The sequence below is a fragment of the Canis aureus genome, chromosome 23 (assembly GCF_053574225.1).
Source record: "Canis aureus isolate CA01 chromosome 23, VMU_Caureus_v.1.0, whole genome shotgun sequence".
NCBI classification, from domain to species: Eukaryota; Metazoa; Chordata; class Mammalia; order Carnivora; family Canidae; genus Canis; species Canis aureus.
This window is the reverse complement of record NC_135633.1, coordinates 2,973,814-3,000,980: the sequence shown is the minus strand read 5'-3', so window position 1 is coordinate 3,000,980 and position 27,167 is coordinate 2,973,814. Positions and strand designations below refer to the sequence as shown.

Below are 27,167 nucleotides of genomic sequence, written 5' to 3'. Positions count from 1 at the left end.
ATTAGAGGCCTCACGTGTTGATTCCTGGTGTTCAGATACCGTGGTCCAGGATTGGGACACGAGTCTAAGGTGTATACTGAGCATCTTCCCCTTTCGATCCTATGTGTGCGTTTCTAGACGATGTAAAAACTCCCATTTTGACAGCTTTCGGGCTCTGTGATGCTCAAAGCTAAATGACCACCCCAGCATCTAAGGATCCCCCATGTCTGATAAACTCTAAGCGAAACTTTCACAGCCCAGTAATTTAATAGGCAGAAACACTATTCCGTCGCCTATGTCGCAAGCATCGTTCGTGTGTCCAGTGAAGCTTAATTAACTCCCAGGTTTACCAAGAAGGTGATCAACAGTTGCCTGGGCAGCTCTGTGTACCCTGGGGAGTCGGGCCAGCCAGCAGGCTTCCGTCTGTGGTGGGCAGGCAGGAGCTACCGTCCCGCTGACGGATCCCCTCAATTCCTCCGTGGGAAGGTCCTCTGTCTAGGCCCCCTCAGGGTCTCCAGAGAACAACACTTGACCCTGCTTGCCTTTGGGAGGGACCGTAGCCGCCCGGAGCCGGTCAGGGACGGAGAGCCGCCTAGACCTGCCATCGCGTGTCTCGTTTTCAACACAACCGCTTACTCCTACTCCTTGATTTTTTATTTACTTCCTCCTCTTTGCCCAGGTTCCAGAAGAAAGCTGAGCCCCCTCCGCAGCTGAGCCCCCTGAACTACAAGCTCCCTCTCTTTTGTAGCTTCAGTTGTCTTCTGCCTTCCAGAGATGCGCCCGGCTCGCGGGGACTGCTCAGGCCCACAGGGCTCGGGACCAGCACGCCCCGCACCTGCTCTCGGCTGCGCACTCGCCCCGTGGGGGGAAGGCTGCCCCCGGCCCCTGTCCGGCCCCCTGCCCCGTCCTCCCTGTCCCCCCGGCATCCGTCACTCTCTCTAGTCACCTCGCTTCTCTGTCTACTTCTGTCTTCATCCCTCAGCAGAATGTAACTTCCAGAACACAGATCTCGTCTGTTAAATTTTGAATTGTGTCATCGGGTGGAGGGCCCTGGCCCAGAACTGGCACCTGGTAAATATCGGTTAAACGAAGAACCACCCCCCGCCCCGTCCTCACACAGCAGGTGCTCATCATCAAGGCGTGGTGACTGCCGCACCGTGGAGGGGACTTGCATCGTTCGGGGAACTGTCCCCTTGCTGTCTCCTGATCCTCCCCCCCCCCAGGGACACACGGCGGCTCTGGCTCTGTGTGACCCGGGTGACCGGGTCCCCGCGGCCAGCCGCCCCCAGAGCCGGCCCTGGCAGGGACCCAGGGCTTCCCGGCGGTAAGCACGGTGGGGCAAGCAGTCCGGGAAGGATCAGTGGCCCTCGCGGGGCTGGTCCCCACGTGCTCCCACATGGACACAGCTGTCCCCTCGGACGGGCCAACCCAGAGCTTTGCAGCCGCCTGACAACTCCGACGACCTGCCCCCGACCCCCCGGGGCCTTTGCCGTGAGGCCGCCTGGAAATGAGCTCTCTGAAGGGACACAGCCCGTCGCTGCTGTCCTGGGGCCCAGGTGACTCCCAAGGCCTTGCGGTCACGTGGGACCCAATACCTCCTATCTTATTGTCCCCTCTTCCAGAGGAGCCAACACCAGCCCTGTTCCCGTCAAGGAGCCTGAACACTCTCATTCAAAGGCTGTATTTACAAACGAAGCAGAATGGCCATAAACCTGCTGACCTTGCTGCTTCTGGAATCTCATAAAAAGTTTCCAAGCTGCTCCTCCCTGGGGCAAGGGAGGGTGTTGCAGTCGCTGCTCCTCGTCCAGGCTGGGCTCTCGCAGTCCTCCCTCCGCAGTCCTCCCTCCGCAGTCCTCCCTCCGCAGTCCTCCTGCAGGCCCCAAATGTAGGCTTGTCTGCTTGGCACGGGGCTTAACTCTGGAGGGGCTGCTCTTGGGGCAGCAGAGGGGGGGAGAAGAGACCGAGCATCAGGCACTGTGCAAAGGCTCTCCCCGCTCGAGTGGGGGCCCATCCCAGGCGAGCCTCACCGGCAGCTCCACCCGTGTGCCCACGTACTGGAAACATCTGTGGCGGACCCCACTCATTCGGAGGGGGGGTCCCTCGGATACTGGTTAATGAAACATATATATTTTCCAATGCCCTGCACACTGGAAGCAGCCGGGTGTTTCAGAAAAGGCCAGCGGGAGGCAGGGGACAAGGATACGGGTGGGTTTCTGGAAGGCTGTGGTCTTGCTGCTAAAAAGGAGTCACACTTGCCTGCTTTGTGGCTTTTGTGCTTTGTCATTCTTCCTTCTTTGAATGAGGAGGTGAAACTTAGAGAAGCAGCTCCTAATCTTACGATCCAAGAGATGAAAGATGATCAAACGGTAAGAAGTAAAGAGCCCGGGGCACGGACGGCAGCGTGGGAAGGCTCCTTCAACCCCCACCGGGTGTGCGCCAGCTTCTTCCCACCCAGGGAAGACAGGCCTCCCCTTGTGCTGCGGGTGGGCAGACGCAGAAGTGGTCCCCGTGATCCCCACCCGTTGCGGGGCATGTCTTCGCGTGATCTACTCCCTTTAAAAATGAGGGTGACTAGCTTTGAGCCCACAAAATAGGGCAGAGGGGATGGAATGTCACTCCCGTGACCGCGTTAGATCACGTAAGGCCTCACCTTGTTGGCAGACTTGCTGCAGAGACTCTCCTTGTGGGATTAGTGAAGTCGGTAGCCGTGGTCCTTAGGAGCTGACGGCCAGGGCCAGGGCGGCAAAGGCCCACAGTCCCACGGCGACAAGGAAATCCACTGTGCCGACAACCTGATGAGCTGGGAGGGGCATCCCTCCCCGGCCAAGCCACCACATGAGAAGGCAGCCCCGCTAACCCCTTCGCTGCAGCCTCGTGACACCCCGAGCTAAGGGCGTAGCCAAGCCATGCCAAGATTCTCGAGTCACAAAAACTGCAAGAAAATGCATGCATAAATTCGTGTCAGTTTGTTTTCCAGCAATAAGTCACTAATACACCCGTTTACCCGGCCCTGGCTGGCCTCTGGTTACATGCAGACCCCGCTGCTGGGGACACGGAGGGGCACCGAGGGACACCTTCTCTAAGTGTTGACACATGGGAGTTGATTCCTACAGAAGGCTGCTATTTAGCCACTTCTCAACGTATCATAGTGATTAAGGACTAGAAAAAAAAAAGAGCATTTGTTAAATAATCCTTTGGGGGAAGACTGGGAGCGAACGGTGGGAGACCGGACGGCACATTCCTCTTCCTTAGAGCCTTGAGTTCTGTTGCACGTAGTTTCGTAATCGGAAAATCCCGGTACCAGCTGGCATCCCTTGATCCCTCTCTGTGTACAAAGTGCTGCGCCAAGCCCTTCACCCGGGTTACCCCTTTGCGCTCGCAGCCATCCTACAGGCGAGGAATGATTATTGCTCCCGCACGACAGATGAGAACGCTGAGATTTGGAGAGGTTGAGACGGGTCAGGAGGCAGCCGGGCTCCGCGGCCAGCCTGCTTAAACCCCGTGCTAGCCGTTCGTTTGCAAAAGATGGGAAACAGAGAAATCGTGGTAATAAGAGGGGCGGGAATCCTTTCTTTCTATTCTCCGGACGCCTGGGAACAAGCAGGAATGGTTTCTTCTCCAACCTGCTTCGTACCAGCGCAGAGCTGAGGCTGCACGTCCGCAGCAGGGCGTAGCCTGCGCCCCGGCTCGTCCAGCTCCCGGGCCAGGCGCATCCGCATGCTGGGAGCCGGGCTGCGCTCCACGCATCTGCTGGGGGCGCCCCGGTCACTAAGCCCTTGCTTCTCCCACGCGGACAGTGTGAGGTGCCGTGCGCTTAGGACTATCACGGATAAAGCTGCAATTAGTGTCTTTGTGCATCCAGGTTTTTCCACATTTTGAGCGTACGGGAGGGTCCTCCCAGCCTCCTCGTTCTCATGGTGCCCACCGTATCCCCCATTTATTCCAGGTGCTCAAGAGAACAACGTGTCTCTGATGCCAGAGGCACAAAAATATACTTCGTCGTTGAGGTAGAACAACTGGAACTTGGGAAGACACACACACACACACACACACACACACACACAGACTGCAGTATGGTGGCAACTTACCCGGGAAACCAGTTTTTCACCCCATCTGCTGCAGACGGGTTTTGAACCGAGGTGATGGACCAGGGAGTGGAATGGACGGGACCGTGGGCCCCTCAGAGTGAAAACAGCTACCGTGTGCCGAACGCGGACCGCCGGCCGGGCACCGGGCGCAGCACTCTGCAGAGGCTGTGCCTCGGGTCTCCAGAAGGGCCGCAGCCTCCCAGCCAGGGATTGGATCTCCTCCCAGTGACACCCTCCGACTAACTAGGGGAACGGAACATAGTGGACTCGTGCTGCCGTAAGCCGCTAACTTGGCGGGGATTCGTTGCGGCCCCAACAGAAGTCTAGACTGTGTCGGCCTCCTTCAGTCCCTCCCCTGTTCCCCATCTGTGATCCGACTCAGCGCGATGTTTCAGTTTTCCTGTTAAAAGGAAAAACAAGTTGAAAACCAATCCTTCCGCCTCCTCCTCTTGTGTGGGTCCAGAAGACAAATGTTGGTGCCGGGCCGGGACAGCTCCGCCCTGGATCAGCAGTGGGGGGTCACCGGGGGCGATGACCCGGGTGCACCCCCTTCAGGCGCTCACAGGCCCCCGCCCCGGGGCTGCAGCTGTGGCCTTGCCCCCATGCGGCACTGGACGCGGGATGGAGACGTGTGGCCCAGCTGTCCAGGCCGGGCCCAGGGGCGGGGACAGGGCAGCAGCAGCCCTGCAGGCCCAGGTGCTCCCCGGAGCCACTCGGGGCTCCCACCTGCCGTCAGCGAGACTGCGGACCTGCAGAGAGGGCCACCGCCGTGGCCCGGGGTCAGGACAGCCACTGACGCCACCCTGGGGGCCCGAGGCCAAGAGGGGCCCCAGAGGGAATGCGAGACAGCAGGATTGGGGTTCCAAGGGTGGGCAGGAGGGCTGAGTGGGGCCGAGGCCTCGCCTGGGTCCCCCTTCCTGCATACTCAGCCCTGCGGGCCAGGGAGCCTCGGAGGCCTCTGGGGCGCGGACCCTGCAAGCGCAGCACAGGGCACAGGGAGGGGCCCTGGAGAAACCTGCCGACTCTGACCTCAGGCTGCTGATGCCACCACCGGGGGGGCGGGGGTGCAGGGTCACGGGGCGGGGGGCGAGGACGGGGCACCCAGTGGGGCCTGGGGGTGGGGATCACTGAGCCCAGGGGGTGCAGGGTGCATGGGGGGGCGAGGACAGGGCACCCAGTGGGGTCTGGGGGTGGGGATCACTGAGCCCAGGGGGTGCAGGGTGCATGGTGGGGGCGAGGACGGGGCACCCAGTGGGGCCTGGGGGTGGGGATCACTGAGCCCGGGGGGTGCACGGGGGGGCGTGGCAAGGATGCGGTGCCCAGCAAGGCCTGGGGGCCTGGGGCCAGGGTCACCAAGCCGGCCACACTGGGGACTGGAAGGGTAAGCAGGTGCTCCTGGTGGCTGCGGAACCCACCAGGTGCCGATGGGCCTTCCGGCCTCGAAAATTAGGGAAACTCCCTGCTGCGTCTGGGGGATTCTCGTCGTGTGCTGACGACACCCCGGGCAGAGGGCCCGCTGACCCCACAAGGCCCCGCCGCGCACCCCCTGGGCCCAGGACTCCTCGCCGGGGCCTGCACACCCCAGCTGTAGTCAAGGCAGCAAGGCGTCCAGGCCCCGGGGGTGGAATCACAACGGCTACAAGCCAGACGTTAATAGTCCATCGGCACCTGCCAGCCGCAGCCCCCGCAGCCCCCCGCGGCTGACGTGACCCTGCGCTGGTGGAGAAGGCTCTGGTCGGTGACCAGGGTCAGGCCGCTGGGAAAGCTTCCGAGATGCATTCACTCCCCCACTTGATGTGGCACAGTCGTTCCAGGAAAAGGATGCTTTGCCACCTCACACCGCGACCCCTGCCACCTTTCTACCTCTGAATACAGTCGTGAGGTCCGGAGGCGCGGCAGCCGCCCCGCAGCCATGAGGCAGCCAGCAGGAGAATCAATGAGGCACACACCTGCAGAGGATGGAAAAGCGCCTGGCATCCTGACGGCCCCACTGAGCGTCTATTCTCGTTGTAGGCACTTGCCTCACCTCCAGACTTCCCAGAATTTGAGATCATCGCACATCTTCATGGCTTGGGCCACCACCAGTCAGATGTGTTGCTTGCTTGTTGCCAACTATGTCCTGAACCACGTAGTTGTTTCCAGAAGGACGGCCACCTTTCTTCTCACAAGAATTAGGAAGCTCGGGGCCTGTTACCGAAGCGACAGCCCGTGACCAATGAGCCACGTGAAAACTCTAAGACCACGTTCCTCCAGTCCTAGGAGCAGAAAGCTTTCTTGCTCCAATCCTGCCTTCCTCTCCCTCGGCCGAGAGGACACAGTTGCTCTCCTGCTTTCCTGCCTCCAGACCCTACCCACGGCCCCACTGCTTCCCGTCTTCCCCCGGCTCGGTCTGCGCTCGCGGAGTCGCGTGTGGCAACAATCAGAGTCCGATTCTCCTTGGCAACTGCAAAGGTGAGCTGTCGCCAGGCCTGTCAACAGTCACAGCAGAAAGAGCGTATTTATTCATCTAAGACCTTCATGACTCACAGTCTAAACACTCTACGAACCCTGGTCTGGCGAGGCGTCCCCGGCCCGGGCTCCGGAGAGAGCGCACCCCCCACCCCGCCCCCAGCACCACTTCAACACAACAGACTCTGGGCTCCCTAATCTCCGGGCTGCACAAGTAGTCGAGTTATTACTGACTCGGAGTCATGACGTAGAACCTTCCACCTGGAGTGTGTGCGTGTGTGAGGAGGAGGAGGGGGACGGAGGTCGACCCTGTCCCCGGGCAAGACGGGAGCCTTCCTACGGCGATAGGCCGCTGCCTAAGGACAGCCTCCTCAAAATACGCCCCGTTCCTTATAGGACGAGAGCTCAAGTCTCCCCACCTTTTGGTGACCCCCTGTTTTATAGATCCTCTTGCCTGGCAGTGTCAGCCGGGACTCAACGAATTTAGCCATGCGGAGGTGGGTCTGTGCAGGGCTGAGTGCGGGGGAGACCGAAGAGAAGAGCCACGACCTTTGCAAACTTTCGACGACGTGAGCCTCTAATTAGAATTCTTCGTCTTTGGGGATCCCTGGGGGGCTCAGCGGTTTGGCACCTGCCTTTGGCCCGGGGAGCGATCCTGGGGTCCCGGGATCGAATCCCACGTCGGGCTCCCGGTGCATGGAGCCTGCTTCTCCCTCTGCCTGTGTCTCTGCCTCTCTCTCTCTCTGTGTGTGTCTAACATGAATAAATGAATAAAATCTTAAAAAAAAAAAAAAGAATTCTGGGTCTTTGTTTCCACCTTCATCCCACGCCCACAGTGACCAGGACTGTCCCCTGTGGAGTAGGGAAATGCACGACACAAGTCGTGGTGTGTCTCGCTCTCTCCCGGCCCCTCCTATGTGTGGGTGTCGCTGAGCCTTTACTTGCCTCGGGAGCCCCCCGCCCCCCGACCTCCTTAGGGGCGCCCGTCCCTGCCTCACCTGCCACTCCCTTGAGGGGAGCGCTTATCATCTGCCAGTTGCCTATCCTCGCGTCCGTCACCTCCGTGGCAGCGGGAGGCTTGCCAAAGCAGGGTCCATCTCAGGTCACCACCATACGGAACATTCCCTGACACAGGCTTGGCCCCTCGAGTGATATAAACTGAGCAAAGATGGTAGAGGGAGGGAAGGGGCCGTCGTCCACAACCCGGCAGACACCAAAACGGGCTTTCGGGTCCCTGAACTTGGAAAGGAGGACGAGGAACAGGACCGACCAAGGGGGCATTCCTGAGGTCCCGGCCATCCGTGTTCGTGAACGTACCACCACTGTGGGAACATGGACCAAGCCTCACACTGCTCTGTCCAAAAAAGGGGGAGCGGTCGAGACCTTCTTCTGCCTCTAAGGGGCTCTCAGAGCATTGCTTGAAGTGCTCCTTTTGCATAAGAGCCTTGAGTGAGCTGCTGCGGGGACACCAGGACAGACGGGCTCCCTCCCGCTGCAGAAGGCAGATGCACAGCATCCGTGGGGAGGCTTCTCAGTGGGGGGGTCACCATTCAGCGGAAGGAGAAAGTGAAAGGCCCACGGCTCGGTCCTGAAGCACCATTAATGACCGGGGGACGGGCCCACCTGTGAGGGACCCCGCGTGGTGCTGCTCAGGAGTCCCCTGACCTGGAATCTGGCCCCCCCCCGACATCCCAACACTGGTCAGGGGAGCTCTCCCAGGCGCCGGGGGCCCGTTAGTGGGGGGAGAGAAGGCCCACGGCCTCTCGGTTAGGAACCCCTAAGTGGGAGAAATGACAGGAGCCACCAAACTGTTCTGGCTGCCAATCGGACCAGGAGCCTCCCGGGACCCCGCCAGGGGGGAGGACGGGTGTGGGAGGGAAGGCTCGGGAGCCCAGAAAACATGCTAAGAGGGAAAGCCGAGGAGTCAGAAATCACTCCTCCAGCCCTCCCGTCTTCAGCGATTTGGCCAACCCGTCAGTTCCGCCCGTTTTCCTGAGGCCCAGGCTCTTCGGCTGTAAAACGGAGACCACACGCCCTAACCCTACAGACCTCTGCAGGCCCTCGGGGATCACAGGTTCACAGCTCCCGACCCACGCAGGCCTTGGGAGCATGCACGCGCGCTTAGCACCACCGACATGGGGTCTGAGAACCCAAGTCAGCTCTCCCTCCTGTTATCCTGTGACCCCCGGTCACCCCCACTTGGATATTTGCCCCCAAGCTGGTGTGGCTGGGGAGTTCCAGATGTTATCGGGCTGCCTTCCGGGGCCGGACGCACTGCCTGCGCCCCACCTTCACCCTCTGTCTCAAACACCTGGCACTCTCGCGCCACCGTGTACCTTCTTTTTTGTGAATCCGGGCATAGATCTCTCCCTGGGCTTATCTAGAACCTTCCTCTCTTGGATGTTGACCTTCTCCAGATTCAACCCAGCGTTGCGGCCCCTTCCTGTACAGTCCCTGTCCCCCCCCCGCCCCCAACCTGGCTGGACTCTGCTTCACTCTGCGGGGAGCGAGGCCAGGGAGGCAGCACGGGCTCAGGCTTGGGCCTATCGTCGGCACTCGTGGCTTCTGCCCCCTCATAGGACGCGGGCCCCAGCAGCTCCCCGAGTTCCCCAGCCGAGGCCGGAGCCAGCCAGGCAGCTGCCCACCCCCCCCTCCATTGAACGGCCACAGGCCTGGGCTCAGAGACCCGGCGGAGAACGGGTGCCGCGTGTGCGGAAGCCCCAAGCCTGGCCGCCGCAGCTCGTCCCTGGATGGGGCCGCGACTCCACCCGCACGGGGCCGCGCCCTGGGGAGGAGGCACCACCGGCTGGGACCGAAGGGCAGGGGGATGGCTGCTCGGCAGACCAGGCAGGAGCGTGGAAGTGACCCTGAGACCATCAGCTACCCCGACCTGAGAAAGACTTTCAACAAATGATGCTGCTTGTCCGAAAACCCAGAGGACAAGCACACCCCAAACCAGCTTTGGGATGCGACCGAGTCCATAAAGGGGGGGCATTGGCTAAAATTGATTAAATTATTGGTTAAATAAATTCGCCTTCTTGGGACCGTGATGCAAAGGGGAGGGAAGAGACCCAGACATCTCCCCACGCAACCCGCACAACACTCCGAACCCCGGACGGTGCCCTGAAACCCCCATCAGAGTCGACCAAGCGCCCCGGGCAGCCAGGCGGCAAGCTGCGGGACGTGGGTGCAGACCCAGCTGTGCCTGGCGGCCGGGATCTCTGCGCTTCAGGCCCGTGCTGGCCAGGACCCTGGGCGCCCACCGCCGCGGAGCCCCGTTACCCAGAGACCCCGTGTCTCCCCCGGCAGTTGCCCCCCCACTGCCAGCCTCCTGACCACCCCGCAAGCCACGGTCGTCCTTTCCTGCCAGGACAGAGCACAGGCACGACACCGGGCCCAGAGCTGGCGCCGCCACTTGCCGCCGTGTGACCCGGCACGCCCCCGGGCCCTGGCACCCCATGTGGCCACGCATCCCCCAGGCGGCCGGGCGGCGACGTGAGCAGCACCGGGGGCTTGGGGCTGTCACCACCAGCCGCTCTGGTGACGCCCCGACGTGGCTTCCTGGTCGCGGAGCCCATAGGAGGAGGCACTGGAGGCCGGTGGTGCCGCCGGCTGGCCGGGGCCTCGCTGAGCCAGGGGCCGAGGAGGTGGCCCTGCACCTGCGGGCCCCGTCACCCAGCCACAGGGAGGTCGCCGGTCCCAAGCGTTGCGGGGTGTGTGGGGCAGAGCAGCTCGGCTCACACCCGGTCTCCAGATGCCCCCCACCCGCCCCCCGCGCCCTCCCTCCCACGGTCCTCTCCCCGCTGAAAACGGCCCGTGCGCGGGGCTGCAGCAGGATCCGGGGCCGCGGGATGCTCCGGAGGCCCCATGTGCCCCGGGTCTGGGGGAGCGCCGCCCGCGCCCATAGTGTCGCTGGGCCGTGGCTGGGCTCGGGGATGGGGCCAGCTCGCCCCTGCCGAGGAGTCGAGCCCCGCGTGGTCCCCGTCTGTGCATCCAGTCCCTGGGGCCGGGCTCTTTATGGTGGAAACCGGCCTGGGCGCCGCAGGTGCCGTGGGGACCAGAACAGCCATGACCTCTGGGTTCCTGGATCCCACCGGCAGGTGCGGGGACAGGCAGGGGCCAAAGCGCAGCTTCGGGGACCGTGTGGCAGGGCACACGCCCCGGGCCCCCTGGGGTCAGGGAAGTCTCTCCTCGTAAACAAGCTCCCCTGACCCGATGGAGGGCTCGGGGACCTGCAGGCAGAGGACGTGCGGGCAGGAAAGGTGAAGACAGGACAAGCTGCGAACCGAGCCAGGGGAGCGTGGAAAGGCTGTGGCCCAAAGGTGCCGGCACCCAGGTTATTGCAAGACACCCCCGCCCCCCCGGTACTGCTTCTCTTTCACTCGATGCCAGCTGCGTCCGAGGCTGTCATTCGCGTAGCCCTGTACTTTCTGGGCTGTGCTCGTGGCACGCGGTAGCCCCCACGGCGACCCCAGGAGGAATGCACCACCGCCACACCCGTTTCACAGACGGGAGCACTGAGGCCCCAGAAGGGCCCACCGTGTGCAGGCGACGTGACATGGGAATCCGGGTCTCTCGGGCGCCGGGTGCGGGATCCTAGCAGCAGGGCACCTGCGGGTCCCCGCAGGCCCGAGCTGCGCCTTGCCGGGCCTGCTTGGATGGGCAGCGCCCGGCCGGGCCGGAGCTCACGACGGGCGTGCAGCACGGGTCCCTGCCTGTCCCCACCGGGTCCCGGCTCGCTGCGCCGCGGGTGCCGGGGTGTGTGCCGGCCCGCGTTCATCGGCGTCGCCCCCTATGCAGTAGGTGCGCCGCCCTCCTCCCCTGCACTCCGCAGACAGGGACCCGGAGTCCCACAGGTGGAGCGCTCGGGCGGAGGACGCAGGGGGACGGGCGGCTGGAGTTACCCAGGGCCACCACCCGGTGCCATCGTGCTCCCGCCCCAGTCCTCGGGCTCTGGCCCTGTATCCCCCAGGACTGCGTTCAAGGTCCCCCCCACACCTGCTGCGCTCACCTCCCGTCGCCCTCGGCTGCTCCGCGCTCACCCAGTAAACCGGGGATGCCAACTGCCGGCTCCCCGTGCACCCCCGCGTGGGGCCGGGCTCACGCCGCCTCCACAATGCGGGGGACGCCGCAGCAGCTGCAGCGGATCATGAAATGGGCGGGTAAGTGCGTCGGTCGGGGGGAGTGCTGGACGCCCAGGCCTCACCCGCTGCTGCTGAAGGACAGCTGGGTGCACGGCGGGATCCCAGGATTTACCTTCCCCTTGGGCGTTTCCCCTCCTTCTCTCCTTGCTCTTTTAAAGATCCCAAAGAAAGGGGCGCCCGGGCGGCTCAGCCATTGAGCATCTGCCCTGGGCTCAGGGCATGACCCCGGGGTCCTGGGATCGAGTCCCGCGTTGGGCTCCCTGCGTGGAGCCTGCTTCTCCTTCTGCCTGGGTCTCTGCCTCTCTCTGTGAGTCTCTCAGGAACAAATAAATTTTTTTTTTAAATCCCCAAGAAAGATGACACAAGAACCAAGGTCAAGGATGAGGCAGCTGGTTTACGGGAAGGACAAAGAAGACTGAGGGTCTGGGGGGAAGTGTGAATCTGTCAAGGTGTGTCGGGAACCCGAGCGCCCCGCTCCGGGGTGCCCCCCCCAGGGCCCAGGGCCTCCCCGAGTGCAGGACGCCCTGCAGGGGAGGAAGCGGCCGGGCTGTGATTGTTCCTGAGCTGCGGGGACGCGGCCGCTCCGGGCACTTCAGGAAGTACTTGCTCCGAGAGGCCCTTCCGGCTATTGTCGCCGGGGCTGGGCCTGCTGGGCTGGCCCTGGGACAGGGTGCGCTCCGGGTCACAGGCCTGCCTAGGGCGCGGGGGCAGGAAGGCGCAGGCCGGATTAGTAGGGTTGGGCCCGTCCTTCAGGCCCTGCCAGCCTGGCCCCGGGCCGGGCGCGCTTCCACTGAAGAAGAGGCAGGTGCTGCCGTGGGGGCCGTGCGGGGAGCCGGGGCTCGGGGTGGGGGCTCGGCCCGAAGGCCCCTTGCCCTGCCCTGAGCTCCAGAACGCCCTCGTCGCCCTCGTCCGTGGAACAGGGAGGCCCGCCGGCCCCAGAGGTCGCGAGGTCGAGCCGTCGGGCTGATGGACCTGCAGGTCGGCCAGGGCAGTGGGGGCAGGCTCTGGCCATCCTTCTCCCCAGCAGCCGGCGGGCCCGGTGGCCTCGTGTCCTGCACCTGCTGCAGGTGTGCCCGGGTGCCCGGCTGTCCCTGGCCGGCCTTGCCCCGACCCCTGCGGCAGAGAGCCTCCCCCTGCTCCAGGCACTACAAATACCAAGGATGACGCACCGCGTGGCCCCCGAGGCCGCCGGGCGGGAGAGGAGCCGGGCTTCCCACCTTGCCCCGGCTAGAGCCCGGGTTGCCGTCGGTTCCAGCACGTCCTGGGTCACCCAGCGCCAGCAGCAGCCCCGCGGCCCCCCTCCTGGCACAGCCCCCCAGCCACGAGGCCCAGCGTGGGGGAGCATCCACGGACGCAGCCGCCCACCCTGACCTGTGATTATGATCATAGCAGCGGCGCCCGTTGAGGGCTGTGGCCGCCGCTGTTCCGAGCGCTTTAGAGCGAGCGTCCCGCGTCCCCTGGGAAGTAGGCACAGCTCACGTCTCCAGCGTCCGACGGAGGAGACGAGTCTCAGGGGCCGCGACATCAGACTGCGGCAGCGCGAGTCATCCCCTGTCTCGCCCCCCGTTTAGCACCAAGTTAAACATCTGTTCACAAGCACAAACCACCACCGCACGGCAAGGCGCCCGGGGACCCCCACCCACCTGAGCATCCGCGGACAGGCGGACAGGCCAGAGGGCAGGGGCCTGCCCCGCCTCAGCGAGCTCCGTGGCCGGGCTGCCACAGACGGGGCGGGGTGCAGGTGACATTGACACCATTTCTGCAGCTGCCGAGCCTCGTGTCTCTCGTTCTCCCGCCAGGACACTGTTGCCCAAACCAGATGCAACTGGCAGCCGCGACACCTCAGACCAGCGCCGCAGAAACAACAAACCTAACCTGTAAAAGGAGCAAAGCGGGTGTTCACCCGGCTTTTCTTCAGGGGGGCAGAAGGCAGGACGCGTGAGACGGTCGGGAGGGGTCCTGGGGCCGCCACCGTCCCTCTCGGGTCCCCAGATGCAATCGCTTGGGCTTCCGGGGAACTCGCCGCCGACACTGCGCTCCAGGAGCGGGAAACCGGGTGGCTTGGGGGCATCTCCGGGTGCGGCCGGGCTGGGCGGTCCCCACAGGCAGGGAGCCGTGCAGCTCTCTGCAGCCGGGGCGACCTTCCCTGGGCCTACTGAGCTCCCTGGGTCCTCAGGAGGCCGCGCCAGGCATTGCCACCTGCCACCCCAGGAGGCGGAGGCTCGGAGCACCATGCAAACTTGACCCCTCTGCCTCCCCAGCCCGGGTCTTCATCGTGGGCTGGTGGGGAGGGGGCCTCGGGGTGGGAGCAGCAGCGCTGTTCTCGGCCCACCCGGCCTGCGCGGCGCAGCCGCTATCCTTCCCTTGCAACCGTCACTCCCCGGCGTGTGACCTGGTGTGACCTGGCGTGTGACCTCGGTGTCCCTGGCCTGCTGGCCCTCCTGGGCCCCTGGGGAGGAGGACACCTGCAGAAGGTGCCCCCCGCCCCCGTAGGAACATAAGCTGCCGCGGTTGGGGGAGCGTCCCTGTCCCCTGTCCTTTATTCAGTCACAGCCCTAGCGCAGCCCCGTGTTCACCCGGAGCCAGTGACCCGGGCGGCGCGGTGGGGGACGGGCCGTGGGGCAGGCGGGGTGCAGGGCGCGGGGCTGGGGGGCACGGGGCGCTCGGATCCCCGGCCTCTCCCGGCGGCGGCGGGGTCGTGATTCCTTTTTCTAGTTAGTGTCTGCTCGAGCATCAGGCGTATATTGCTTTGGTGATGAGAAGAGAGATTGTTGAAATAAAAACAGTTTAAAAAACCCCCACCAAGGCCACATGGGGTCATCTCTGGGCTGTGGGGTCACTGGATGATTTGTGTTTCTGCGTCTTTCCTTTGTGTGTTCTCCGCTCTACTTCTCTCCCTCCTCGAGCGTGCGATGCCTTCAGATTTCAAATCAATCAATCAATAAAGGAATAAGCGACACGAATTCTCAAACAGGAGTGATCTCGCGTGAGTGTGCGCCCCAGCCACCTCGGCCTCCCCGGCTCCTGTCGCAACACGCCGAGGGTGGAATGAGCTGAGTCCTCTCTCCGCGAAGACAAAACGCCTCCAGGAGGGGTGGCTGCTGCCCCGGGTCGGGCACACGAGCTCACGCCACCACCCCACCTGCCCCAGGGAGCACCTCTTTTTTTTTTTTTTTTTTTAATCATTGCTGCTGTTCAATCAACTCGTCTGATTACTTTTTACCAAATTGGGGGAGGGGGGGTGTTTCCATCCGATCAAAATTCATATTGTGTCAATTAGCTCCATTCTTCAAACTAGGAAGGAAATGTTCAAGTTCCCTAGAGAAACCTTCGAGGGTTGTTGATTCAAATGCAAACATGTATACGAGCTCCTCTGGGACACAAGTTCTGCCAGGGAAGAACAGAAGGGGCCAAAGTCAATGCTCTGGGGTGTGTGTGTGTGTGTGTGTGTGTGTGTGTTTCTTCTTTGGAAAGGAAAAAAAAAAAAAGAGGGGAAGGGAAGGGGAGAGAGAATATAAAGAGAGAATGTATGAGGACAAAGGCAGAGAAACCTCAAGGCGGGGCAGCCCGGGTGGCTCAGCGGTTTAGCGCCGCTTTCAGCCCAGGGCGTGACCGCGGGTCCTGGGATCGAGTCCTGCGTTGGGCTCCCTGCGTGGAGCCTGCTTCTCCCTCTGCCTGTGTCTCTGCCTCTCTCTCTGTCTCTCATGAATAAATACATAAAATCTTTAAAAAAAAAAAAAAAAGAAAGAAAGAACCCTCAAGGGGAGCAGTGTTGACAATTAGAACGCAACAGTAATAGAACAAAAGGGGCCTAAAAAAGTTTCTTCCACCCCCGCCCCCCAACCATCATTTTCCAGACGAGAAAGCTCAGCCCAGGGAAATCAGTAACGTGCCCACTGCAAACAGTTACATGATGACTGAAGCAAGATCCCAAGCCAAAGTCTCCGGATTGCAGAGCTGGCCCGCTTTCAACCCAACCCAGCGCACCCCGCCTTCGGGTGCGGGAGGTCCGGGTGACCTACCCAGCCTCTTCCAAAGGCCTCGACAGTTAGAGGATTAAACATTTGGATGCTGCCCTGGGAGTATTCCTTCAAAGGCGGCTCTCTCAAAAGAGGCGGATCAAAGAGTGGTGGCGAGAGGGGTCTGTACCCGTTAGGGTGCTTGCAACGGGGACTCCGACTCAGGGGCCTAGGCAATAAAGGAGATTTTGTTGAAAGCACCACGGCGTGGCGACTTTTGGGGTGGGGGTGGGAGGGGCTTTCCCAGCAGCTACAGCAAATCCCCAAAGATCCAAGTCTCTCCCCATCCTCTTGCTCTGCCTTGGGCAGCCCCGTCTTCCTCGGACGGCCGGTGCTCTCTGGGGCCCCCACCCGAAGCTCTGGGGCCAGCACCTGCCCGCCCCGCCTGGTGCCTCCATCCCCATCTGTCCCTCGTGGGCTCAAGCTGCCCTTGCACCTCCAACTGATTTTCTCAAAAAGGGGACCGTGGGCCCTGTGTGTCAGAACTGTCGCCGAGGCTGGTGGACCAGCCACACGGTCCCCACGCGGCCGCCCAGTGCCACTGAGGAGCACGGCCCTGCGGCGCCCACCACCGGCCCCGAGTATCCCGGTGCCGGGAGGAGACTGGCCACTGACACTCACGAATGGTCATCGCATTCGAGGGGTGCCTTTAAAACAGACAGACAGACAGACAGAAACCCAAACAAACCAGCGCAGCTGGCACCGAGCAGAGCACAAGACAGACGGGCTGTGGCTCAGGGCCCACGCGCTTCCCGCCCGGCTCCTGCAGCCACGTCCCAACCCCTGGCCTGGAGGCTGAGGTCACGGGCTGCTGCCGAGGTGGCAGCAGGGGTGGATCCGACGCTTTCTGGGGCTGCGCAGGCCAAGGATCGCTGGGAGCGGGGGCTTCCAGGCTTCCACCCGCCCCGTGCAGGATCCAGCGAGTAAGAAATGAAACGGGCTCGGGTTCTGGAATTCAGCTTAAGAAATCTCTCTTCTAGGAGACCTCCTGGAGGCTCTGGTCAGGCCACCCACGTCTACACTGACTTAAGGGCCGAGGCGGGGGGCATGGTGAAAGCCCGGGCGGGATGACGCCGGCGGGCAACCCCTTGGCTCCGGGCAGTGGCCTCTGCAACGTGGGGGGCGCTGGGGCGCAGCCTGTGCCCGCGCTCCTCTGCCTCACTTCCACCCGCCGCGCAAACCCCGATCGGCTACGGGCAGGGGACTCCAAGAGCCACCCCAGGGTGGTGAGGTCCTTTCCCAGGGACTCAACCAGGACCAGACCGCAGGCCTTCTCGGACAGCGGGCAAGCGACACTCTGCGCTGAGCGCCCGGCGTGGGGGTCCCGGCAGGCCGAAGGTCAAGCCCTAGCCCTGAACTCACTTGGTCTGATGTTAGACCTGCACTGGGACCGTCACCACTGGCCCTATCTGGCTGTTTATACTTAAAGTCATTAAAATTAAGTAAAGCTCAACACTCCTTTCCCTGGTGACAGTAGTCGCACCCGATGTCACTAGGGAACGGTTAGCGAGCTCCAGCTCCAGCTCCGGCTCCAGCTCCAGCTCCAGCTCCAGCTCCAGCTCCAGCTCCCGTGCGCTGCTTTACAAACCCCCACTAGAGGGTATCCAGCTGTGGGAGCCGATGTGAGGGTCGCAGGACATAGAGCGGCGCATGACCTGCACAACACCTGCCGCCTGAAAGGGCCCCCCATTACCGCAAAACCTCATCCTCCGTTACGGCCTCTACTCTCCCCCCTTCCTCCGGGCCCGCGGCGGCCAAGCTCTACGTGCATAAGGCTCAGGGTCGGTTGGGAGGGCCCTGTCCCCCGAGTTCCTGACCCCAAAGGCTGGGGACCCTGGGGAATGTGATTTTTTTTAAGATTTTATTTATTTATTCATGATACATATATATAGAGAGAGGCAGAGACACAGGCCGAGGGAGAAGCAGGCTCCATGCAGGGAGCCCGACGCCAGACTCAATCCCGGGACTCCAGGATCAGGCCTTGGGCCAAAGGTGACGCCAAACCACCGAGCCATCCAGGGATCCCCGGAATGTGCATTTCTAACGGGTTCCTAACTCCTGTTGATGCTGCAGCTCCGGGAACCACCTGTTGAGACCCGCTTCCCTAGGCAGCTCTTCCCAAGCCATTGCTGCCGCTTTTTGTTAGGGAGTCGCCAGTCCTCTGTGAGCATCGGCCTTTCCTGAACAGACCTTGCGAGGTCGTGCATCTGCTGCAGGCAGGCTCGTCCCCCTTCCCCGGAGACGCTCTCACCTGCACTCTGCAACCCCGACTCAGCCTCTCATAGGCCTGGTCAACGGCTTCCCCCGCAGACCCGCACCCCCAAGGCTGTGCCTCGCGTCTCCGTGCTGCCTCTGACCTGTTGCTTATGTTTGCTGTGATGGAACAGTTATTTGATTCCCTGCCCGTGTTTCCTAAAGTGTAAGATGTTCCCGAGGCATCAGTAAATCCGGATGGTGCACAGAGAATCGGCATCGAACCACAGGTGAAACAGTCCTCGCTTTCAGTTCTTTCCAACCCCCTTTACAGCAGGAAGCAAGCCTCAGTCTGGGGCCGACGTGACTTCACCCCCTCGCTAAGAATCCTCCGAGTCAGAGCCCGGGTCAGGTAACCCCACCACTGCCCATCTTCATCACCGTCACACCTTGGGGCCTTAAATTCCCGTGGTGTGAGCCTGCCAGGGTCATCTGTGAGCTTTACAGATGCTCGCGTGAATTACCTCCACGAATCCCGTAGCTTTATGAAGTAGATAGAATCGTGATTTTCAGTTCACAAATGGAGAAACTGAGGCACAGAGAAGCCCTCATCATAGTCATATAGTTGAGAAGTGGGAGAACCAGGATTCCAACCTAAGCAGACTATGCCCTTAACCGCAGTCACCAACCCTGGGCTAGAGTTTACCAAAATTGTTGTGTTTTTACCCTTGTCTTCTATTTTGGGCAAGGACATGCATTTTCTATTTAGCTGGTGATAAAAGCTTCTTTTTTTACCTGAATTAAGGTGGCGTACTAGTTGTGCGCTAGTGGTCGAGCTGCTCTTGGGCGGGGGAGCTGTGACCTGGCACACAGTGGTGACTGTCTTGGGCAATAAGCCTAGGAGACGGCGAGCCCCTCGGGGGCAGGGTCCCGCTCGTGCCAGCCCGGGGCCGGCCAGAGAACAGGTGCAGCCACGGGCTGAACTGGGAAGGGCCCAGGGAAGGACAGCTCTGAGATGTGGGGGGCAGGACACAAGGTGGCAGGGTTGGGGGTTGCCAGGGACTGGGCCCAGCGACAGGCGTCACGTCACCACCCTAGAGGGGCCAGGGGAGAAGATGGCGTGAGTGTGGCGAGAGTGATCGCCGGCTGGCAGCGTGGAAGAGGAGCCACCAGACAGAAGCTGTGGCCCAAGGGAACCAGCTCGGGGGGCTGGGGGCTGCTCCTCCTCGACCGGCTCATCTCCACTGCGCTTGCCCTAGCCAGGAGGCCAGAGGGCAAGGGGCTGGGGACACTGGCAGTAAAGGTCACCCCCCCAGGCACAGAGCAAGGCCGAGGAAAGCAGGAAGGAGCATGAGACCCAGAGAACCAGCAGCACCATGACGGGCACAGTGTGGTGGGGAGAGCGCAGTGCACAAGACCCATTCGTTGCTTGAAACTGAACTCAACTCTAGAAACTGGTTTCAAGTTAAAAAAAAAAAAATGCTGTGTGCTAAAAGCAACTAGACCCTGGACCTCGAGGGTCCTACTTCCAGCTTATCTGGACACAGGAATGATTAGATTTCACTGACCTCTTGGGGCTTGAGTCACACATGCAAGGAGCTGGGTCACCAGTGCATAGTGTTTCAAGGTGTAATTACATCCTCCACCTCGTCAGGGTGTCTAGGCTAGACTGTGAGAGCTGGGGAGTCAGGGGTGGGCCATGGAACAAGTGGGAATTCGTGGAGGAGGCCCTTTCCCAGAGTCCACAGGAGCAGCAGCAGCCTCGGCCCAAGGGTGACTATGAAAAAGAAGAAGAGGTACTCATATGCAAGTCTCAGTAGGAAAGAGAGCCCTCGGGGCGCCTGGGTGGCTCATTTGGTTCAGCATCTGACTTGAGTTCAGCTAAGGTCATGATCTCAGGGTGGTGAGATGGAGCCTCACATTGGGTCCCCGGATGAGTGTGGAGCCTGCTTGGGATTCTCTCTCCACCCCTACCCACGCCCTACACTGCATGCGCAGGCACACACACTCTCTTTCTCTCTCAAAAAAAAAAAAAAAAAAAAAAAAAGACTCTCTCTGCATGGGCAAATGGGAAGATCGCATAGTGCACTTCTACACATGTCCAAGTACCATGGTTGTTTCAAGGAAAGGCACCCGCTCCATTGTTGGAATTGAATTTTTTTCACGGATTACCATTTGTGCCTGAAAGAACGAATTATAAAACTATGGGCACTCAGACCTGAGTAATGGGGAGATGTGACCTCAAAAATTAAGTAAATGAGCCTGTTATGCAAAGGGAAACAACTGACAGTATCTGTTGCCAGTGGTAATGTTCAAGCTTCTGCATGGAAATTAGAATTTTGGAAAATATATATGCCATCGATAACTTCCCAGCTTCTCAATACCTAAAGCCTTTTCAGATGAGATCTGTGGTGGCATTAATGAAAGTGATATTTTGATGTTGTATAAAATAATGTGTCAAAACCTGGATGAACTGCATAATTCAGTAAATCAGTATTTTCCAAACGCCCAATACGCCATGTTGCAAAATCACACACAGGCAAAACACCGATTTAAGCGCAAAATAGCCAATGGATCTTAAGGTAACATAGTATGAAAATTTCATTAATATGTTTTCAGATTCCATATTACAATCAACTCTTTTAAGAAACTGGCAGCCAAGTTTTGATTTAGTATCAAAAAAGTCTATTAAAGTACCTTTTCCTTTTACAACTACATATCCACAAGAGGCTAAATGGTTTTTTTTATACTGCAAGCAAAACAACATATGGCAACACATTGAATGCAGAAGAGGTTATAAGAATCTGTCTTCCATTAAGTCACACATTAAAGAGATTTGCAAAAAATGTCACTTTCCCCACTGAAATTTTTTCGATTATCACAAAAAATGTTAATTATGTAACTTCTAATCAGTTCATTATTGTTATTTTAAAATAAATTAGTAGGTTAAATGATTTTTCAATGTCTCAGTTGTAATTTCTAATACAATAAATATTAGTAGATACAACCTACACTAAAAAATAAAAAAATAAAAAGGTTCTTTGGGGTCCTCAATAATTTTTAAAAGTAAAAACGTTCCTGAAGCCAGAGTATTTGAGAATTACTATTGTACAAGAATCTTACCAGTACAATGAAATCCCAGAGGTAAGAGCTTCTTGGGAATCTAGAAAAATGCATGACACCCAGGTAGAAAAACAGTTGTTGGTTCCAAATCTACAAAAGAAAACAATAAATGTAAAAATTAATAAATGTTTAACTAAATGTCTACAAAATGTACCAACATGCCAGCTTCGTTCACTGTTAAATTAGCATTAGCATTCATAAGGATTTCATTCCCTCGAATGCAACTTACAGGGTCAGTTCTCCCACTTCACAAATTCCCCTATTCATAGCGTACACAGTAATTGTTGGGAACTCATAGCCAATCGTAAATTAAAAACCCTATGAAGATTCTTAAAACAAAAAAAAAAAAAATAAGTATACTTAATGTGAGATACGGATGCAGCTGATGTACCTGATGTTTTGTGTGGTGGCGACTACAAAAGTCAGAACATGTAGGGCTCGGGAAGGTCCTGCTTTAAGCACAGCATCGCATTGCCTGTAGGTTACAGCCTTCTTGAAACTCGAGTGACAGGCGACATCATCAGCCGCTAAGGAGATGTCTTCACCAGGTGAAATACCTCCCCCCGACCTTTGGCAGGAATGGGAGAGACACAAAATGAAAATAAAATAAACCGATCCGCAGAGGAGCAAAATCACAGGGAAAGGAGAAACCACTTGCTCTGTTGTTGGAGTCTGAGCAATGGCACAGGGGCCTCTGAATCCTGGGCAGGGGTTGACACCGCCCGCACACCCAGACTTTGGCCGTTGGGTGTGAGCAAGAGGGGCTGATGGTTTACAAGAGCCTTGGGGCCCCTCACCAGAAAAGGAGGACGTCTGAAAGCAAAGGCTGGGGGCATTTTCTACAGGGTAGCCAGCCCGAAGCAAGAAGTCACCCAATGATGGTGCCCACTTTGGTTCCATGAGGCCCTTGCCCCCTCACTGACACCTCAGAGTTATATTTCCTTGTCAAGGAGCAGTGTCCAGGGGCACCTGGGTGTCTCAGTCAAGCATCTAACTCTATCCCTGTTTGGGTCTTGATCTCAGGGTCATGAGTTCAAGCCTCACCTACTTAAAGAAAAAAAAAAAAAAAGGGAACTGTGCCCAGTACTCTAGAGATGTCTCCGACTTTGGTCCCTTAAAGTGTCTTCCTTACCTTTCTGCCACGCTCAGCTCCATTGTCTGGAGCAAGGCAGCGCTGACCCTTCATCCATCTCTGCGACATCATGACTCTGAGACAATATGGTAGAAAGACCCCTTAACAGGGATCGCCAGGGATGGGATTTCCTGCAGTACTTACATTGCAAGTACTTATTTTCTTCCTCATTTGACTTTTCTATAGTGTCTGCTCTGATGCATTTATTTCAATTTGTTTTTAATTTTAAAGGATATGGGTAAAGTAACTGGCTTATAATAGGTCTTTGATAAGGAGCAGCCACTATTATTTGGGAATTAATCAGAGAGTGCCCTAACATTTCCTGCATTGAAACCAGGAGCTCTCCGCTGCCAAGAGAGGACAGATGGACTTCCATTTTCTGGAGCTGCCTCATTTAATAAAAAAGGTAAAATAAAAATAGAAAAGTGGAAAAATGGGATTATAAAACATATAAAATATTTGAGATGTTATATTTAACAAATCAGTGTTTTAAACACATACACAGAACGCCTGGGTGGCTCAGCGGTTGAGTATCTGCCTTCGGCTCAGAGCGTGATTCCCAGATTCGAGTCCCACATTGGGATTTCCATGGGGAGCCTGCTGCTCCCTCCGCCTGTGTCTCTGCCTCTCTCTGAGTGTCTTTCATAAATGAATGAATAAAATCTTTCTAAAAAATAAATGAAAAAATAAACACATGTGCAAAACCACAATACAATAAAATCATGCAATTGACAACATATTTCAAGATTTATGAAAAACAAATAATGCGCGGAGCACACATTGTGGAGGCAGCGTGGCCTGAGGAGAACAAGCTGTACACGTACAAAGTCTTCTTTCAGTCACGTCAGAGAAGCTCTGCAATGCAATGGTATCATTTAGAGAAAAAAAACAAGTCTCAAATTGGGTTTCATTATCAAATTGCCCTCCTTAGGCACCCGCCCCCTTCACCAACACCACCAGATCCTGATTGCCATCAGCCTCTATTCCTTGTATTGCTGTTGGCATTTTTCAATGCAAATGTCTGAACTTCCCAACCATGGGAAGTCTGCTGTGACTTTCCATGCTCCTAACAAACATGTGACCTACTAAACAAATTACTGATACTTTTTAAATATCAAGTTCTTTTAAGTGATAACAGAAATATACTTTCCACTGTAAATGCGTATTTTTTATCTTCCACTTGCACACACCCTGGAGAGCTGCATCTGCATCTACTCTCCAAGCCTCCTCCATCATATTAAAAGAGAAAACCTCAAATCAATCTTTTTTTTTTTTTTTTTTTTTTTTCTGTCCAACCCTTTTGAGCAAAGATACCACCCCTTCCCTCTCCTCCCCTCCGCAGAAGGCTAGCAAGGATCACTTGGCAGCTGTTCCTCTCATCCCCCCAGGGGCAGATACCTCCTTGCATTGTTATTTCAGTTGATCCAGTTGTGACTAAGCCATCAAATGCACTTTCTCTGAACACTCAACTGCTGATCACTGGAAATCAAGAGGTTTGGATGATGGTCTCTGGCATGAATCTTCTCCCATCTGGTTCTAGTTCAGGGCTGGCCTTTGACAGCCCTCTGTCTCACACCATGGCTCTAAGTGGGTGTGGAGACTGTTTGGTTCTCTCGCAGGTTGCGTGGATCCAAGGAGCGCTGTTTGTTTTTCTAAACAAGAACAAGGAGGGATTTTTTTGGCATCTTGTAAGCTTATCACCAATTTCTTCATAACAGGTGTGTCTTATCTCACATAAAGGAAGATCTGTTATCAAACACAAAGCCCTTTTTCACTATGTCTCTAAGGGAACAACAGTAGTTTTAAAGATAGAAGCAACTGGTGTCTTCATATATCCTTTGAGGATGTTACCAAAAGGTCCATCCCGTCCTCGCCACGTCCTCATTCCACCCCTTTAGTTGAAGCCATTACTCCTTGTCAAGAAAACAACAGCTCCCCCGTTGGCCTCCCTGCCTCCTCTCTTGCCCTTTGCCATCTTTCTTCTCTTTGCTGTAAGCACAATTTTTTTGAAATACAAATATGAGCCTAACTGCCCTCCTTGCTCCATTCCTACAATAGCTCCCCACTGCTTGGAGGAGAAGACATGCATTCCTTACCAAGCACGCAGGCTGTCTATGAAGAACGGAGGCAAAACAATGGAGAAACTAGTGGAAATTGGGTTGTTGTTGTTTTTTAAGAATTCTTTTTTTCTTTCCTCTCCAAAGAAGTTGAGCCACACCAGGCATAAGTGTCATGTAATTTTGGCCAGGGTGACAAGTTTAAAACTCCGACTCTAGGTTCTCACTCAGGCCACTCTAAGCGCCTTGCAGGACCTCAGTGCTGCTCGCCACTCTTGCCTCTTCACCTGGCTCAGTAGGCATCTCACAGAGCTCAGTTCCGAGGTTGTCTCCACCAGGAATCTTTTTTCGGGTAGTGGGTCTGGGTTAGACGTCCGCCCTCTAGGCTCTCAGTCACCTCTGGTCCCTCGGTGACCCCAGTGAGTAACCACACTGTCACCGCCACTTGCCAGCCTCCTCCATTAGACCAAGACGGCCTCGAGGAAGGTGAGTGTCTTACGTTCCTTGAGAAAGCGCGCAAAGTAAAAGCTTATGATAGACCCGGATTTTACCTACCTAGGCTCTCCTCTTCTCTTTTCTTGGAAATAGCAGCCTCCACTCCCTTTTGTAAGGAACTGCCTGTTCACTACTCCTTGTAGTTGGGGCAAGGCTGTTAAACCCGAGGACTCCACCACTGTCCTAGGGAGGAGAGCCCCTGACCCGAGAGGGACCCATCAAATTCTTTTACCCAGGAACGGGCAGGGCTCAAAAAGAATAAAAGGCAAATGGAACCGTGTCATCTGGTGGCGGCTCGGTGGAAGAGCCACAAGAGACCCAGCTCGTGGCTTCTCTCCTTCTCGAGGCTTGTGTACCAGTGAACTTTTGCTGTATAACAAATAATCCCCCCCAAAAAATAGTAGCATAAAATAATACCCATTTATTCATCTCAAAATTCTGGAGCTCAGCAGCTTGCGCTTGGCTAAGCTGGGCCTCTCTCCTGGTCTGGGAAGGATTGGCTCATACATCTTATGCAGCCAGCCATCGGTGGATTAGAAGCTGGCTGGTCTAGCGTCCCCTCGGTGGAATTATCTCGGTCCTGCGTCGTGTCTCATCTTCCACTGAATGCATTCGCAAGCAGCTGCGCAGAATTCCAGGAGAGGGAGTGGAAGCATACGAGACTGCCGAGGCCTAGGCTCAGACGTGGCACGCCGAAGCAGGCCACAGGACCAGGTTCAAGAGGCTGGGAACTGGCACCTACTCCTTGATGGGAGGAGCTGCAAAGGCACATTGCGAGGGTTTGGATATGGGGGGTGGATAAAAAATGTGGTCCTATCTGCAAACTTCCACAACTTTGTTACTCAGCTCCTTGTTGATTTTCCAATACGTCCCTTTTTAAATATAGTTAGTCAAAGTCGGCTTCTATTGTTTTTGCTTTAAAAAGAAATGCAACTTATACCTGCTTGGAAATGAATGAATAAGTGAATGAACGAGCATGTGCTATAATGGGTCAAACGTCTTCCAGGGGAGAGTGATGAAGGAGGCGTAGAAAAGTGACAGGCTATCACAGAGCTAAAGGAGTTGTGGCGCGTATTTTGAAGTGTGCTTTACACTGGTTGCCATGACCACCTCAGAAACTAGGATACCACTTTCCTTTTGACCTTCCTAACTCACCCTGTAGTCACAGCCACCAATGGCTTGAGACCTCCTTAAGAGCCACTTGCTGGGAACTGCACTCTTGTCACTAAATTGAATTAGCTGAGTGTTTGTTAGGTGACTATTTGCAGGTGTGTATTAATATAACCACATGTTATACTCTGGATTGGCTCAAATATAGGACATAAATTTTTTTAAGGAAGATATTTCCAACAAAAGAAAAATCTTACGGTTGATAGGAGTCTTCGATGTGATCCAGCGATCCCCAGGGTAAGTCCTTCCCACCTCTACTCCACTCCTTTCCAATAAAATCTCCATTTCTTCTTCTTTTTTCAGGAGCAGCAGAGGGAGAGGGAGAGAGAGAGCATCTTAAGCAGGCTCCATGCCTAGCGCAGAGCCCAACATGGGGCTCAATCTCACAACCCTGAGATCACGACCTGTGCCAAAATCAAGAGTTGGACACTTAACCAACTGAGCCACACAGGTAACCCAAGACGTCCATTTCTTTAGGTGCTGATCAGAAGGACATCAGAAAAAAAAGCAAGTTACAGAATTAAACAACATCAAAGCACGAATAACTGATGTCTCGTGTGCATCAGTTCAAAGGATGATGTATAATGTCAGTGAAAAGACATCTTAACTTAGAATATCTTTTGAAAGTGAAATCCCAGGAAATATAAAGGAGACATTTTTAGGTGCCACAGGCAGTTTCGTTTTGTTGGTTTTGTTGGTGGTGATGTAAACAATGAAAAAATACGTGTCTGGGCTTAGAGATGACAGCGGGCTTTTGTGATGTTTAGAATTCTCTCTCTTTTGCCAGATGGACATAACAGATACATACAGAACATTCCATCCAAAAACAACAGAATACACATTCTTTTCAAGTGCACACGGAACATTCTCCAGGATGGATCACATGGTAGGCCACAGAACAAGTCTCAATAAATTGAAGATTGAAAACGTATCATGCAACTTTCCTGACCACAAAGGTATGAAACTAGAGATTAATAACAAGGAAAAAACTGGGAAAAAAACACACACATGTGGAGACTAACCAATATGCTAGAATTTTTTTTTTCTCCTGTGAAAGACATGGTTACCTTGGCCTTCAGAACATTCCAGAAGCTAATAATTATAGAAACTTGTAACAAAGAAATACTGATGAAAGTGGAAAATTCCCCAAAGTTTTTGCAGCCTTCATCCCAAACAGCACCCTCAGATTAAACGAGTGCGCCTTCGGTTCCATGAGTACTTCTCACCATCTGTAAACCACAAAACTGTCACTCATGGCCCTGAGATTTACATCTTTGTGGTTGAGACAAGGAGGAGCCATATCTGCTCCCACCACGTCT

At 56.7% G+C, this 27,167-nt stretch overlaps 1 long non-coding RNA gene across 2 annotated transcripts; it reads right to left on the bottom strand.

The window, feature by feature from the left end:
- Positions 1 to 1,644: 1,644 nt before the first annotated feature.
- LOC144294501 (uncharacterized) lies at positions 1,645 to 25,087 on the bottom strand. Of its 2 annotated transcripts, none has more exons than XR_013361863.1 (10): positions 24,471 to 25,087; positions 23,525 to 23,778; positions 22,628 to 22,793; positions 22,127 to 22,202; positions 21,386 to 21,562; positions 20,995 to 21,084; positions 19,440 to 19,648; positions 13,303 to 13,534; positions 2,630 to 2,911; positions 1,645 to 2,312 (listed from the first exon to the last, which is right to left on the bottom strand). It is a non-coding gene; the product is annotated as an uncharacterized LOC144294501 (long non-coding RNA). The 2 variants fall into 2 exon arrangements; XR_013361864.1 differs by lacking the exon at positions 24,471 to 25,087 and adding an exon at positions 24,223 to 24,448.
- Positions 25,088 to 27,167: the final 2,080 nt, after the last annotated feature.